The following is a 14447-nucleotide window of genomic DNA, read 5'->3' on the forward strand; positions in this document are numbered from 1 at the left end:
CCCGATACTTAATCGGAGCCCACGGGTTACCTGGGGGAGGGCCGGACTGCCGGGCGCGTCGCGTGACGTCATCAGGGCGCGCCGCGAAGCGCGTCGCGTCCCGATGACGTTGGGGCATGAGCCAGCCCCAGTGGGGGCGTTCCGGGGGATAGCGTCAGAGGGAGGGGCGGCGCCGATGGGAAACGCCGCCCCTCCAAGGGGCGTTCCGTGGCCGGCATCGGCCCCGATGACGCCGAAGCCCGGATCCCGCCCCTTTGGGGCGTTCCTGCGGCCGGCGTCATCAGAAGGGGCCGGCTCGGCCTGATGACGTCGGCCGGGGTTTAAAGGGCCGGTGCCTCGAGGCAGCCGGCCCTTTTTCCCCTGGAGAGCCGTTTCTTCGCCCGGCCACGCGGCCTGCCGCCCCGACCACGCGGACCACGCGCCCCCGATCGGAAACCACCTGGACCACGCGGCCTGCCGCCCGATCGCCGCCGGCAGCAAAAAAAAAAAAAAAAAAAAAAAAGAAAATCAAAAACCGAGCGTGGGCTTTCTGCACAAAAAAAAAAAAAAAAAAACCAGCTCACCTCAGCCCCAGGACCAGGGCCAGCACCACTCAGGCAGCTGAGCTGCCCCAGGACCAGGACCAGCACTACAAGCAGCGGAACCGGAATGAGCCGAACCCAGCAGAGGACCCCCCTGGGCCCACCCCAGGACCTTCTGGCTCCTGCACAGGCCTCGGGCCCCACATTCCAGGAGGACCCCCCCTGGGCCAGCCCCCGGGCCAGGACACCCCGCTGCCGGAACGAGAAACCGTGAGTAACCCAGCCCGACGCACGATGGGAAAGGGAGCAAACCACGACCCGGGGGACGAACGAAACAAAGATCAAGGGGAACCACCTTCAAGCCAACGGGGGGGACGGGGACCCCCCCTGGTGCCGGCCCCCCCCACTCCGACGACTGCGGGCCCCTTAGCCCCCCCCCTACAATCCCAGACGCTCACCACCCTCCGGTCGTCGACCCAGCTTCTGCTGCTGCTAACCCCTCGCCCAACGGCAGTGGACCTCCACAGACGGAAGGGGGGAACTGGGCCCCCCAGCCCCCCGTCTTGAGCCCCCTGGCTCCACAAGGCCCCCCCCATGGGCGCTCCTCAAGCCCTACAACCTTACACACCGCGGCAATCCCGACGCCCGGCCAGCCAACAAGCGTGACCCCTACCTTCCCGGGTTTCCCCTTCCCATGGGGCATCCCCCCGTGGATGCCAGCCTCTAACCCCACCCCAGGCATAATCCCTCGGGCCAAGCCCACCGGGCAACACGCCCAACCACAATGGACCTCGGCAGCCTACCCATACCAGTCTACCCGTGGGGGCTCTGGCCCGGTCAACCAGGGACCCCTCCCACCCCAGCTTCTAGCGGTCCAAACCGACCCGGCAGAGACTCCCACACCCATCTACCCCCGGATGTTCTGACCAGCACTACGAGCCTACAGACGACCCAGGCGGCCACTCCACAGCAGAATACCCCAGGAACCACCACCAAACGGCGACCTGGGCACCCATCCCAAGACCGGGTCAGCAGTGACGTCAGCGCGGGAAGACCATTCCCAAGACGACACGGTGCCAAACGCAACGCAGGACACAAGTAGAGGTGAGTCCCCTGCACAGCCTATACAGGGACCCTTAACTGTGCAAGCAAATAAAAAGAAAGGTAAAGCTAAGCGTAGGAGGAGGTACAGCTCCAACTCCAGCGAAAGCAGCTCCCTCCACGGATACGGACAGCGCGGATGACAATACACAGAATCCGCCAGGAGTGGAGACAAGGCGGCCGACGGCGCAGGGCATCCCACTATGGGAAAGCGTGCCCAGAAAGTTAAGAAAAGCGCATAAAGCAGAAGAAATACATAGACATCTTCTGACTCATGGAAGGGAGGAGAGGCCAGCGTGACAGGAAGAGAGCGAAGACTGGCGACCCACTCCCAGACAGCAATGAGAAAATTGCACGCAACATCGTGAACTGGACACGCACATATCTCCGCATGATGAGCGTTATCACAAAGGACGATCCATCGCAATGTGGACCTATGCTAACTTATGGGGACACTATACTTGGAGCATACCGGGCGTACGAGGGATGGGCCTGGTTGAATTACGATGAGCGTTTCCGTGATTGAATGGAAGAGAATACGCAGCTATCCTGGGGAAGGTCGGATGTGGACCTCTGGCTCCAGCAAATGACCAACAGAGCCAGTGACGCCGGGGGATGGACTCGTTCAGCTGCGAGGTCATCAGTGTCCGGACTCGGCTACCCAGGAACCGGAGGTGCATCTAACAGCGCGTGTTGGAGATACAACAAGGCTTCATGCAATTTCAAAGAATGTAAATTCAAGCACATATGCCTGATTTGTTCCGCACCGCACCCGGCGACGAAGTGCACAAAAAAAAGGGGGGAGTGGGAGTTCTCCTAAAAAGGAAAAATGAAGCCCAGCATTACCAAAAAGCTGCCTCGCCAATAAGATTAGACCGAATGATCCATTGGCTCGACAGATACCCGAGGAGAGAGGAAGCAAAGCAGATTTCAGCAGGTTTCCAGGAAGGGTTCAGGATCCCCTATCAAGGCAACATCGACATACACACAGCAGGCAATGCGCCATCCACAACACGCCACCCTGACATTGTCCGAAACAAAATCGACAAGGAGATCGAGCTGGGCAGAATTGCCGGCCCTTTCCAGATGCCCCCCTTCCAGGAGATGATGATTTCCCCACTAGCGGTCGTACCAAAGAAGGAACCGGGAAAATACAGACTCATCCAAAACCTGTCCTTCCCAATAGGAGCATCCGTGAACGACCACATTCCTCGAGAGGCATGCCGGTGCAGTATGCATCATTTGACAGTGCTATATCATTGTTACGGAGGTTGGGAGGTCAGCAGCAATGGCAAAAACGGATATAGAATCGGCGTTTCGCCTTGTTTGCCCCGTACATCCAGACAGCTTCCCGGCTACTGGGTTTCAAGTTCCAAGGTCAATTCTACTGTCGACAAGTGCATGCCCATGGGGTGTTCAGTTTCATGTGCTACTTTGAGCTGCTCAGCACATTTCTCCACTGGGTAACGGCGGAGAAAGCTGGCTTGGACAACATCATACATTACCTCGACGACTTTTTGTTCGTCGGCCCGGAAGGGACAGGCGCAGCGGCTCGCTTACTGGGGACTTTCCAAGGAGTGGCGAAGGATTTCGGTGTCCCTTTGGCGATGGACAAGACTGAAGGGCCAGGGACAAACTTGTGTTTTTTGGGCATCGAACTCGATTCGGAAAGAATGATATCCAGGCTTCCAGAGGACAAGATACAGAATTTGCGGAACCTCATTGAAACCGCAATGCTGGCAAAGAAATTAACACTGCGGGAGGTACAATCCATAATGGGCGCTTTTAACTTTGCTTGTAAGGTGATCCCAATGGGCAGAGTCTTCTTGAGGAGACTAGCGGCCGCGACCACATCTGTACGGAAACCACATCACTACATAAGGATAACAAAGGCAATCAAAGACGACTTAGCGATATGGAAAAGCTTCTTGCAGGACTTCAATGGAATATCCATATGGCAAGAGCCCCCAATGTCGAATCATGACCTGGACATACAATCGGATGCCTCGGGGGGGTGGGGATTTGGAGTGTATTGCCAAGGGGCGTGGGCGGCTGCCCAATGGCCGATAGCATGGATACAAGAAGGTACAACATGCAATATAACTTTCCTGGAGCTATTCCCAATTTGGGTCGCACTGGTCATATGGGGACCCAGACTGCAAAACAAACACATAATTTTCTGGTCTGACAATCAAGCTGTGGTATACGTCATCAACAGGCAGACAGCGAAATGCCCAAGGGTTGCGAACTTATTGAGACAAATAGTACTGAGCAGCCTGCGCTTAAACACTACTATTCGGGCGCGGCATGTACCTGGAATTAGCAATGGTATTGCGGACGCGTTATCACGTGCCAAATGGTCCTCTCTTTCGCAAACAGGTACCCAACGCAGAGAAGGAGGGGACTCCGGTGCCGGAACACTTATGGGCATTGACTACAACCACCCTAGACTTACTACGGAGATCGGTAGCGCCCGCTACATGGGGTGCGTATTCCAGAGGATACAGAAAAGTGCGAGCCTTCCTTAACCAGCACGGTTTGGGAGAACGGCCCAGTGCCGGAGGGCTTAGTAGTGGACTACATCGCGTGGGCCAAGAGTGTGACTGTCGAGAGGCGTTGTGATAAAGCAGCTGGCAGGACTGGCCTTCTTCGCAAATGCGCAGGGATGGGGCGATCCCACCAAGGGATTTCTGGGTTAAAAGATAATGAAGGGTTGGGGACGCCAGTTAGGGCACAAGAAAGATGGGAGACATCCAGTTACAACACGAGTTATTAGCTCAGTTATGGTATGCTCTTCAGGAGATTTGCGACTCACAATTTGAAACACGGTTATTCAGCTCGCATTTCGCTGGCATTTTTTTTGGGGCGCTGCGCATAGGCGAACTAGTGGCAGCATGTAAGGAGGATACAGGCGATACGGGGATGTTTACTGCGGAATGTACAGCTATTGGGGAACACACTCAGGATATTGATACCTTGGTCCAAGACAGATCAATCGGGAAAAGGGGCTGCGGTGACATTAACCAGGTTAGACAACCAAGTCACCTGCCCGCTGGCTAATTTAGAAGCGTTTTTGGCAGTCCGTCCCAATAAGGGGAACCACCTGTTAGTACATAACAACGGTGTCCCCTGAACAAGGTATCAATTTTCGGCGGTATTTAAGTGCGCGCTATCCAAGGTGGGGCGGGAAGCAGCAAATTTTGGGACCCACTCCTTTCGGATAGGGGCAGCGACGAGCGCCGCTCAGGCAGGTTTGGGTACGGAGACCATCCAGCAAATAGGGAGGTGGCGCTCCCTAGCGGTTAATGCGTACGTGAGGCTGGACAGAGTCGGCGCCCATGGTGTAGATAACTAACAGGCATTGTTCTCAATTGCAGACTCGTCCGCTAAGCCGAAAAAGGTTTGGATCATGGGGCATTCCTTCGTTCACTGGGCAGCGCAGAGGGCGCAACAGCGCAAGCACGGCGTACACCTCGGTTTGGCCCCGCGGGGAGTGCAGGTTACATGGATGGGAAAGCGAGGGATGCGGTGGCGGCAACTACTGCCTATGATTCGAGTCAGGAGGGAAGAGATGGCAGCCCCAGACATGTTAATAGTGCACCTGGGAGGCAACGATTTGGGAACATGGACCTGCAGGCAGCTGTTGCAGGAGGCAAGAAGGGACTTGCGCGAGTTGCAGACTTTGTTCCCAGGTGCAGTATTATGTTGGTCAGACATTATTCCCCGGATAAAATTCGCTAAGACGAAGTTATGGGGAAGGTGCCGCAAGAAGCTCAACAGGCAGTTGGGGGCCTGGTTGGAGCGCCTGGGGGGCTGTCAGATGCGTCATCAGTCGGCAGATGAGCAGTGTGAGGGCTTCTATCGGGCGGATAAGATACACCTTTCGGACATTGGGTACGACTTGTTTATTAACGACATATCTGAAGCAATTGAGGCACAGGTAGGGAAGCACCGGGGCCACAGCTAAAAAACCCTGTACTTGTGGGGGGGGCCCCGAGCAAGTGTAGACACTGCTCGGCGCCGGTGGCGGGTACCCGGCCAATAGGACTTAGGGTAAAGGGATCAGCCCGCGGGCTGACAAGCAGATTGCCGGAAGAAAAGGGGGACCACGCCCGGAGGCAGAGCCCCCTGCTTACTACGCGGCGGGGGGGCCGTGAACGGAAGTCGCCTTGCTTGGAGTGCGGCAGGCGGCGTGGGGTGGGCGTGGTCCCGGCAGAACGTGTGGCAATAAATAGATATATATATGTATTGGCCCGGGGTGGTGGGTTGTTATGATTACATTGGTGTGCTGTTATGGTTAAATAAAAGCTGCGGGCCAGTTTTACCCAATGATACGTTTTGAGTGGTCATTAAGCACTGCAGGTGGGTGAGCGGCCCGGGAACAAAGGAAGTCACGAGTCCCAGAGTCAAAGGATATTCCCCTAACACTGTTAATGTTCAAGGAGAAATCTTGAGAATATTAATTTTGAAAAACTATATCAGGATCTACAACCATTCCCAGAGGAATTTATTAAAAGTCTGTTAGAGCTATAAGTTTCACAATGGAATAAGATTCTTAAGATAGCTTTGAAGACAGCAGCCTCGCGTTACCAGTTTAATATTGCCCTCAGAAATAGGACTGTTTGATTCCCAGGGGCAGATTTGCACTTCTAGTGCCGAAAGGCCAGTTCAGTGGGGGTTGGGTTTCCCCCTAAGATATGGGGGGGAGGTCAGATTCACTCCTGCCACTTACCTAAATCAGTGGTGTCCTGCTCCCACTGCAGCAGCAACTTAAAAAAAAAAAAAAAAAAAGAAATTCTGTGTGGGGCCTTCAGCTGCATGCTCAAGGCCTTGCCACGCGCTCAAGTTTTCACAGTAACAGAAAACCCATGTGGGAGGAGGCATGGCCTTGAGCAAGAAGGAGTGACTGCAGGCCCCACGCTGAATTTATTTTTTTAAGATCCTGCTGCCGCTGGATCAGGGCACTGCTGCTGTAGGCAGGTAGCTGTGAGGCAGGCCCAGATAGACACACAGCAGTAGCAGGCAACGCTTCGGCACCTAGCAAAATTTGGCACCAAAGGGAGATGCCTATGTTGCCTATGCCTAAATCCAGGCCTGCTGATTCCTTGCAGGTTGTGGATATTAAAAAGACAATCAAGGCATTTAAAAAGAAAATGGAAGAGGAACAAAACAGTAGAGGAAACCATGACATAACTTAAGGGTATCAAACATTATCAATTAGAAATTAATGAAGTAAAATTAGATTTTATTCTTAATCAAAGCATGGAAAAAAATTACCCAAAATGCCTGTTTCAGCTTATTAAACAGTTCTCTGTCAAGGATAGTGATTCTTCTTTCTGTAATGAAGAGCTGAATGAAGAGGCTTTTGCCTCTTTCTCTGTAGTAAAAATAGTTAAGGTTCAAAAAGAGTCGGGTCCATTACCAATATCAACCATTGATCCACTTATAATTCAGTTTGAGGAGAATGAAGAAGAGTATAGTAAATCAGAAATTTTAATAAGTAAAATTATGGTTCTTTAAAAAAAAAATTATAATAGAGAAAATGCTGATGTCTATGAGAGCAGCTACCTCCAATTTAGATCTAAAAATATAAGAACATGCCATACTGGGTCATACCAAGGGTCCATCAAGCCCAGCATCCTATTTCCAATAGTGGCCAATCCAGGCCATAAGAACCTGGCAAATACCCAAAAACGAAGTCTACTAATACCCCAAAACTAAGTCTATTACTGTCTAAATTGGTAAAAAAAAAAAAAAAAAAAAAAGTGTTCTGAGCTGGAACTAGGTAAATTTTTAGCTTATATTGTTAATATGAGTCTTTCTCAAGGACTTGTTGCATCAGAGCTGAAACATGATAGAATTTGCATGAATTTGCAACTGAAAAATACTCTCTTGCCTCAACTGTTACAGTGTAACTGTGATTGTATTTTTGGAATCTGCTTAGAATGAATGGATCTGGTATAAGCATAAAATAAGTTACTTAAATAACTAAACTGGTAATAACTTTTGATCACTATTCATTTTGGTTTGTTTATTTGTTTTGAACATCACTTCCATTCATTTCATTAATTTCAAATAAAACACATTTTCATTTGTTTCATTCATTTTTTTGTTTTCCATTAAAGTCAGTGGGGAAAACAATGCAGCCTATTTTGAGCTTCAAAATGTGGGTTTTCTAATCAATTCTAATGAAACTTATGGATAGAGAGAAGAGAACTTCAAGACACCAAAAGTGGCATGAATAGCCTAAGTTATTTTAAAGGGGAAAAAGGATATGAGCAGTGGCAAGAGTTCTCTAAGGCACCATCAGAGGAGCAAAACACCATCAAGACTGTCAAGAATATCCCAAGGATTCAAAAGAGGGCATTGATAACAGTGGCATGAATCTCCCAAAGGCAGCACAGGAGGGGCATAGTGGAACTAAGTGTTGTGAACATCCACCATGAAGGGAGGACAAAGTAGCAAAGGTGGCAGAAAAACCCCCAGACACTGATAGAGGAACAAAATAGAACAAAGAGGGGCATGAACCCTTCAAGACACCTTGAGAGGTGCAAAGCAACCAGTCACAGTGCAAGAATACCCCAAGGTAAAGAGTCTGGGTTATGGCACTAAGGCAGAGTGGCAGCAAGACTTCCAAGATGTAAATTCTGTGTATGGCAAGAAGGCTAAGTGACTAAAAGAACACCAAGGTATAACACGAAGGGTATAGCAGAAAGGCAGAGTGTCAGAAAGTCCCCAAGTCTGGAGTATGAAAGCAATGCTGAATGGCACCAAGACCCCAAGGTGTGGTTCAGGAGAATGACAGAGAGCCAGCAAGGCCTCCAAGGTGCTACATCAGGGGTATGGCAACTAGGCAGAATGGCAGCAAGACCCCCAAGGTGTAAAGTATATGCAATTGCAAACAGTACAAAAAGCATGAACCTTCCTCAGGAGTAAAGTGAGGGGGGTTTCAAACAGCACAGAGACATCAAAGTTCCCAAGGCTGGTCCATCTCAAACAGCATGAAGGCATTAAAATTGCTAATTATATTAACCAAAACTGTATATATATGATGTATATTAGACCACTGTAATTACAGAAACACCATATTCATGAGCTGAAAACAGTTAGTACCACGCTAAGATTGTGCAGCGTTTTGATGCTGCTGACACGTCAGGTTATTTTTGACTGTATAACCAATTTATAATCATCGGTGACCACACTCATTAATGTACATTTTTTTGAAAACTTTTTTTGAGAAGACGTTTTGTTTGGAAACCGGACACTTATCTTAGCATTGCTTGGACAGCATTTGACAACACCAACCCAACCCTACATAGTTCGTGTTTCGTGGGCTTCGTCAGGGGTGGAAAACTTGTGCGGTGTGTTCTTTGAGTCTGTCTCTCTGCATGCACTGCTACTCGGTTTCAGCTTTAACTAGCAATCGGGTCAGTGTTGTCAAATGCTGTCCAAGCAATGCTAAGATAAGTGACCAGTTTCCAAACAAAACTTCTTCTCAAAAAATGTTTTAAAAAAAATGTACATTAATGAGTGTGGTCACCGATGATTATAAATTGGTTATACAGTAAAAAATAACCTAATTAACGTGTTAGCAGCATCCAGACGCTGCACAACCTTAGCGTGAGGTATCCAAATTGAAGCCCACGCAGTTTATGAGGTGTCCACACTAAATTTATAGACTAAGTGGTACTGTTTTCAGCTCATGAATATGGTGTTTCTGTAATTACAGTACATTAAAATTGCTAAGGCATACAGTGCATTCATTCATAAACAGCACAAAAGTGTCATAACCCCGAAGGGATATAGTGCAGTGAATCGCAAACAGCACAAAGGTATCATAAACCCTAAGGCAAAGATTGCAGTCAATAACAAATAGTACAAAGGTGTCATAACCCCCAAGACATAGTGGGATGTATCACAAACTAACCTCCAAGGCAGACTGAGTACAGTCGCAAACAGCACAAAGGCCTAGATAGCAAGACAGAAACTCAGAAAAGAAGGATGGTGGAAGGAGAAACTTATATATTTTTTTCACATTTTTATTTTTGAGACAAAACACCCCCATATAATCATGAAAGATGTTCAGTGGGAGAACTAGGCTAGGATCTAAACAGCAATCATGGAAGCACCAAAACCCCCAAGTTGATACATCTGGAACATGGATAGGCATTGGCAGCAAGCGCCCCCCCCCCCCCCCCCAAGGTGTTATATCTAGAGCATGACAGAGACAGTGGCAGCAAAATCCCTAAAGTCTTGTATCATGGGCATAGCAGCCAGGTAGAGCAGCAGTGCAATATTCAAGATGCTTTCAGTCATCTTCCCAATTCCTTATAAATTCTGGAAAGCCCAGCAAAGGCAAATTTATTTTCAAAAACACCAAATTGTTCATAGTCTGGTACCATCATGAAACAATGAGGGCTCACAATGCCCCCTGCCATTGAGAAGACACATTCACTGAGCACTCTGATTGATGGATAGGTCTGGCTAGACTGTGAATTTGAGTGCCCAATATGCCTGTACATATGTGTCCCTGTCCTCAATGGGCTCTGTGAGATAGCATGTCACAGAAATTTTCCTGGGGTCTCCATTGATGGGGTAGGTTGAGGGTTTCTTGTGCCAGCTGCTTTAGCTATGGACTGTGTCAGGAGAAATGTTCTTTTTCACTCAACGCACAATTAAATTCTGGAATTTGTTGCCAGAAGATGTGGTTAGTGCAGTTAGTATAGCTATGTTTAAAAAAGGATTGGATAAGTTCTTGGAGAAGAAGTCCATTACCTGCTATTAATTAAGGGGTAGATTTTCAAAAACCGCGAATAAGCGTACTTTTGTTGGCGCTCCAGGCGCCAACAAAAGTACGCTGGATTTCAGTAGATACGCGCGTAGCCGCTGAAATCCAGGATCGGCGCGCGCAAGGCTATCGATTTCGTATAGCCGGCGCGCGCCGAGCCGCGCAGCCTACCCCCGTTCCCTCCGAGGCCGCTCCGAAATCGGAGCGGCCTCGGAGGGAACTTTCTTTTGCCCTCCCCTCACCTTCCCCTCCCTTCCCCTACCTAACCCACCCACCCGGCCCTGTCTAAACCCCCCCTTACCTTTGTTGGGGGATTTACGCCTCCCGGAGGGAGAAGTAAATCCCCGCGCGCCAGCGGGCTGCTAGTGCGCCGGGACGCGATCTGGGGGCGGGTCCGGAGGGCGCGGCCACGCCCCCGGGCCGCCCCGGGCCGTAGCCACGCCCCGGGCCCGCCCCCAGAACGCTCCCGACACGCCCTGAAAACGCCACGCGGTTCGGGCCCGTCCCCCGACACGCCCCCTCCGAAAACCCCGGGACTTACACGAGTCCCGGGGCTCTGCGCGCGCCGGTAGGCCTATGTAAAATAGGCTTACCGGCGCGCAGGGCCCTGCTCGCCTAAATCCGCCCGGATTTGGGCGGATTTAGGCGAGCAGGGCTCTGAAAATCCGCCCCTAAGTTGACTTAGATAATAACCACCGCTATTACTAGCAATGGTAACATGGAATAGACTTAGTTTTTGGGTACTTGCCAGGTTCTTCTGGCCTGGATTGGTCACTGTTGGAAACAGGATGCTGGGCTTGATGGACCCTTGGTCTGACCCAGTATGGCATGTTCTTATGTTCTTAACAGCAGTTAGTTTGTTTCTGCCAATAGGAATGGTGGTGGAGGAGAGTGTTTGTTTTTCATCATCAATTTGTGGAAGCTTCATTTACAAAGATGCCACATCCCACCTGAAAAGAGTGGTGATATTGATAGCATTCACAGAGCATGAAACCCATGATCCAGCATTTTTATTTATTTTATTTATTTATTTATTTATTTATTTTAACATTTCTATACCGGCATTCGTAGGACACATCATGTCGGTTCACAATTAACTGAGAAAGGAAATTACATTGAACAAGGGTGTTTAACTGGGAGAAATTGGATAATAATTGGATAATAATGCATGCACATACAACAAGGGTGGAAGATGCATGGAACAGCCTTCCTGTAGAATAGGTGGAAACGAAACAGTATCTGAATTCAAGAAAGCATGGGACATGCACAGACGATCTCTGAGGGAGTGGTAGGGATTGTAAAGCTGAATAGTTGACGTGGATGGCCATATGGTCTTTCTCTGCTGTCATCTTTCTATGTCCTTCAGTGCTTATGATCCTTCCTCATGCATAAACTTCCTGTTTGGTAAAGAAGCCCATGTAGCAAGAAGGGCTACTGTGGAGTCTTCAATTGTGCATCATCACTCAAACCCCAGCCCTCCATAACTTCAGCTGCTATAGGCAAAACGGGTGATGATCAGTCATACAGGGTGATAAAACATGCTACATTGGCCTTGAATAATAACCAGTTAAGTTAGTTAAATGCAGCAAAAAGAAGAAAATTCTGCAGCCAATCTTGTAATGGTTAAGAGGAGAAAACAAAGGTCAGAGAGAAGTCTGACTCCCCTCTTCACTTGTGGTTTAGCTTTTAAATGTTTTAAATGAATCTCTACCAGTTTCCGATTCTTCAGTATCTTTAACTCCATTCTGCATATAAATCTTTACAATGCAATTTTCAAGGTACCCGAATTGGGTCAAAGTCTGCAGGTACGAATGGACTTTGCTGTAGATCACGTGCACCTGCTTTTTGTTTGGGTGTTTTTCTTAATTGTCTTAAAAAGAAATGGAACCCATTCATGTATTTTCGTCCTCTGACCTAAATGTTTCCCCAGGACGACCAAGGAAGGATAATTTTCAAACAGTTGATTGATATGAGTAAAATGCTTTTCACCCACATAAATGACTTTGAAAATTGTCCCCTAAAATTTGCTGAATATAGGATTGCAAAGTAGGACCTGATTTACTAAGGCTTTTGTGTTGTTCTATGTCTATGGTAAAAATCCTTAGTAGATGAGTCCCTTAATTTCCAGTTTGTGCAGCTCTACATAGTTTGGGGAAGTTTAATGCATTTCCTAGCAACTTTATAGAATAGTCTTGGACCAATGTTATACTTTTACATTCATATTCTAGCTTCTCCATTTTCTTATAAACTTGGTAAATCTTCATTCTTTCAGTACAGTTTAGGTATTTAAGAATATCATTTCTGGCATTTTATTTTCAGAGATGAATTTCATAAGGGGGCTTACATAGGTAATAGGGGGACCCAGACTCCCTGCCCAGATCCTCACCTCACTTCTTAATTAGTAACCACCCTGCGACAACAGCGACTCCCATGCAGAAAGTTTCCAGAAACTTCAGTGCAGGACCTGGGAGCCTTTGCATACTGGCCCTGCAGCAGCTCTACCCCCCACTTGTACACAGGTTTCCCATTCTGTGGAAACTCATATGAGAAATGGGGAGCTGCTTGGTCTGTCAGAGCTCCCAGGCCACGTACTGAATTTCCTACATGGAGTTTCTGCCCCTGTAGAGCCAGGGCCACTCTGCAAGACTAATGATGCTGCAGCTGGAAACAGGCCTGCATGGCAGCACAACATTCCAGCACCTATGACAATTTGATGCCAGACGCAGTTGCTTCTATTGCCTGTGCCTAAATACAGGCTTGGATATTTTTGTAGCTTTTCCATCTGTTTGCTCATTCTACTGCTACATGCTGATATTTTATTTCTGAGATGTGAATCGTACCGGCAATCATTTTCGGTTTCATTTTCGTATAACCGTGCGAAATTTCATTTCCCGCGGTTCTGACCATTTTTTTCCTGCTGCCCGATCCAAAAAAAAAAAAAACCACCTCGATCCTTCAGATTTAATTATTTTCAATCCCCCAACCTCCCGACCCCCTCCCCCCAAAAATGTTCCTAAAGTCCCTGGGAGTCCAGCGGGAGTGATCTCCCGCTCTCGGGCCGTCGGCTGCCAGTAAACAAAATGGCACCGGTGGCCCTTTGCCCTTACCATGTGACAGGGGCTATTGGTGCCATTGGCCAGCCCCTGTCACATGGTAGGTGCAATGGATGGCCGGCGCTATCTTAAAAAATGGCGCCAGCCATCCATTGCATCTTATGGTAAGGGCAAAGGGCCATCGGCGCCATTTTGATTAGTGGCAGCCAACGGCACGAGAGGGGGACATCGCTCCCGTGACCCCCGCTGGATCACCAGGGACTTTAGGCAAGTTTTGGGGGGGTCGGGAGGGTGGGGGATTGTAAATAATTAGATCTGAAGGGTTGGGGTTGGTTTGGGTATTTTTTTTTCTGTGTGCCCTTTCTACCTTCCCCCCCAAAATGATAAGAAAACCACACAAAATTTTGTGGGTTTTCTTATAGTTTCAGGGCCCCCCGAACCGCGACGAAATAGGAAATATCGTCTATTTTTCCTAATTCATCTAAAACGAATGCACATCCCTATTTTATATGACTCTCAGATGCTGTATTAATCAGGAGCCACAGAACTCAACGAAGTCATCATCTTCCATGGAGTCGTATGCCCAGTGATCCTTAAGTTATTTCACCTCGTGTAATTCTCCTGGTCTTTTAATCTGTTCACAATTCATTTTCATGGTCAATCATGGATCTGGCTTCTGCTAGGTAATTATTTTTTTTTTATTTGCCATTTTCTTAAGTACTTTAAAGATGGCGCCGGCCATCCAGTGCTCCTACCATGTGACAGGGGCCGGCCAATGGCACGGATACCCTGTCACATGGTAAGGGCAAAGGGGCATCGGCGCCATTTTTTTTTTTTAAGAACAGCTGATGCCTGGGAACGGGAAATCTCTTCCCGAGGCCCCCCTGGATCTCTCCTCTCCCCGAGGCCCCCCTGGATCTCTCCCCGAGGCCCCCCTGGACCACCAGGTAATTTTAAATGGTTTTGGGGGGGTCGGGAGGGGGG

General features: G+C 48.9%; 1 protein-coding gene across 2 annotated transcripts in view; it reads left to right on the top strand.

Annotated features, from left to right (window-relative positions):
* The window catches only part of CPQ (carboxypeptidase Q), an 885139-nt gene that overhangs the window by 586013 nt on the left and 284679 nt on the right, over positions 1-14447 (top strand). The window lies entirely within an intron of this gene.

Source organism: Rhinatrema bivittatum, chromosome 2 (assembly GCF_901001135.1).
Source record: "Rhinatrema bivittatum chromosome 2, aRhiBiv1.1, whole genome shotgun sequence".
Classification (NCBI taxonomy): domain Eukaryota; kingdom Metazoa; phylum Chordata; class Amphibia; order Gymnophiona; family Rhinatrematidae; genus Rhinatrema; species Rhinatrema bivittatum.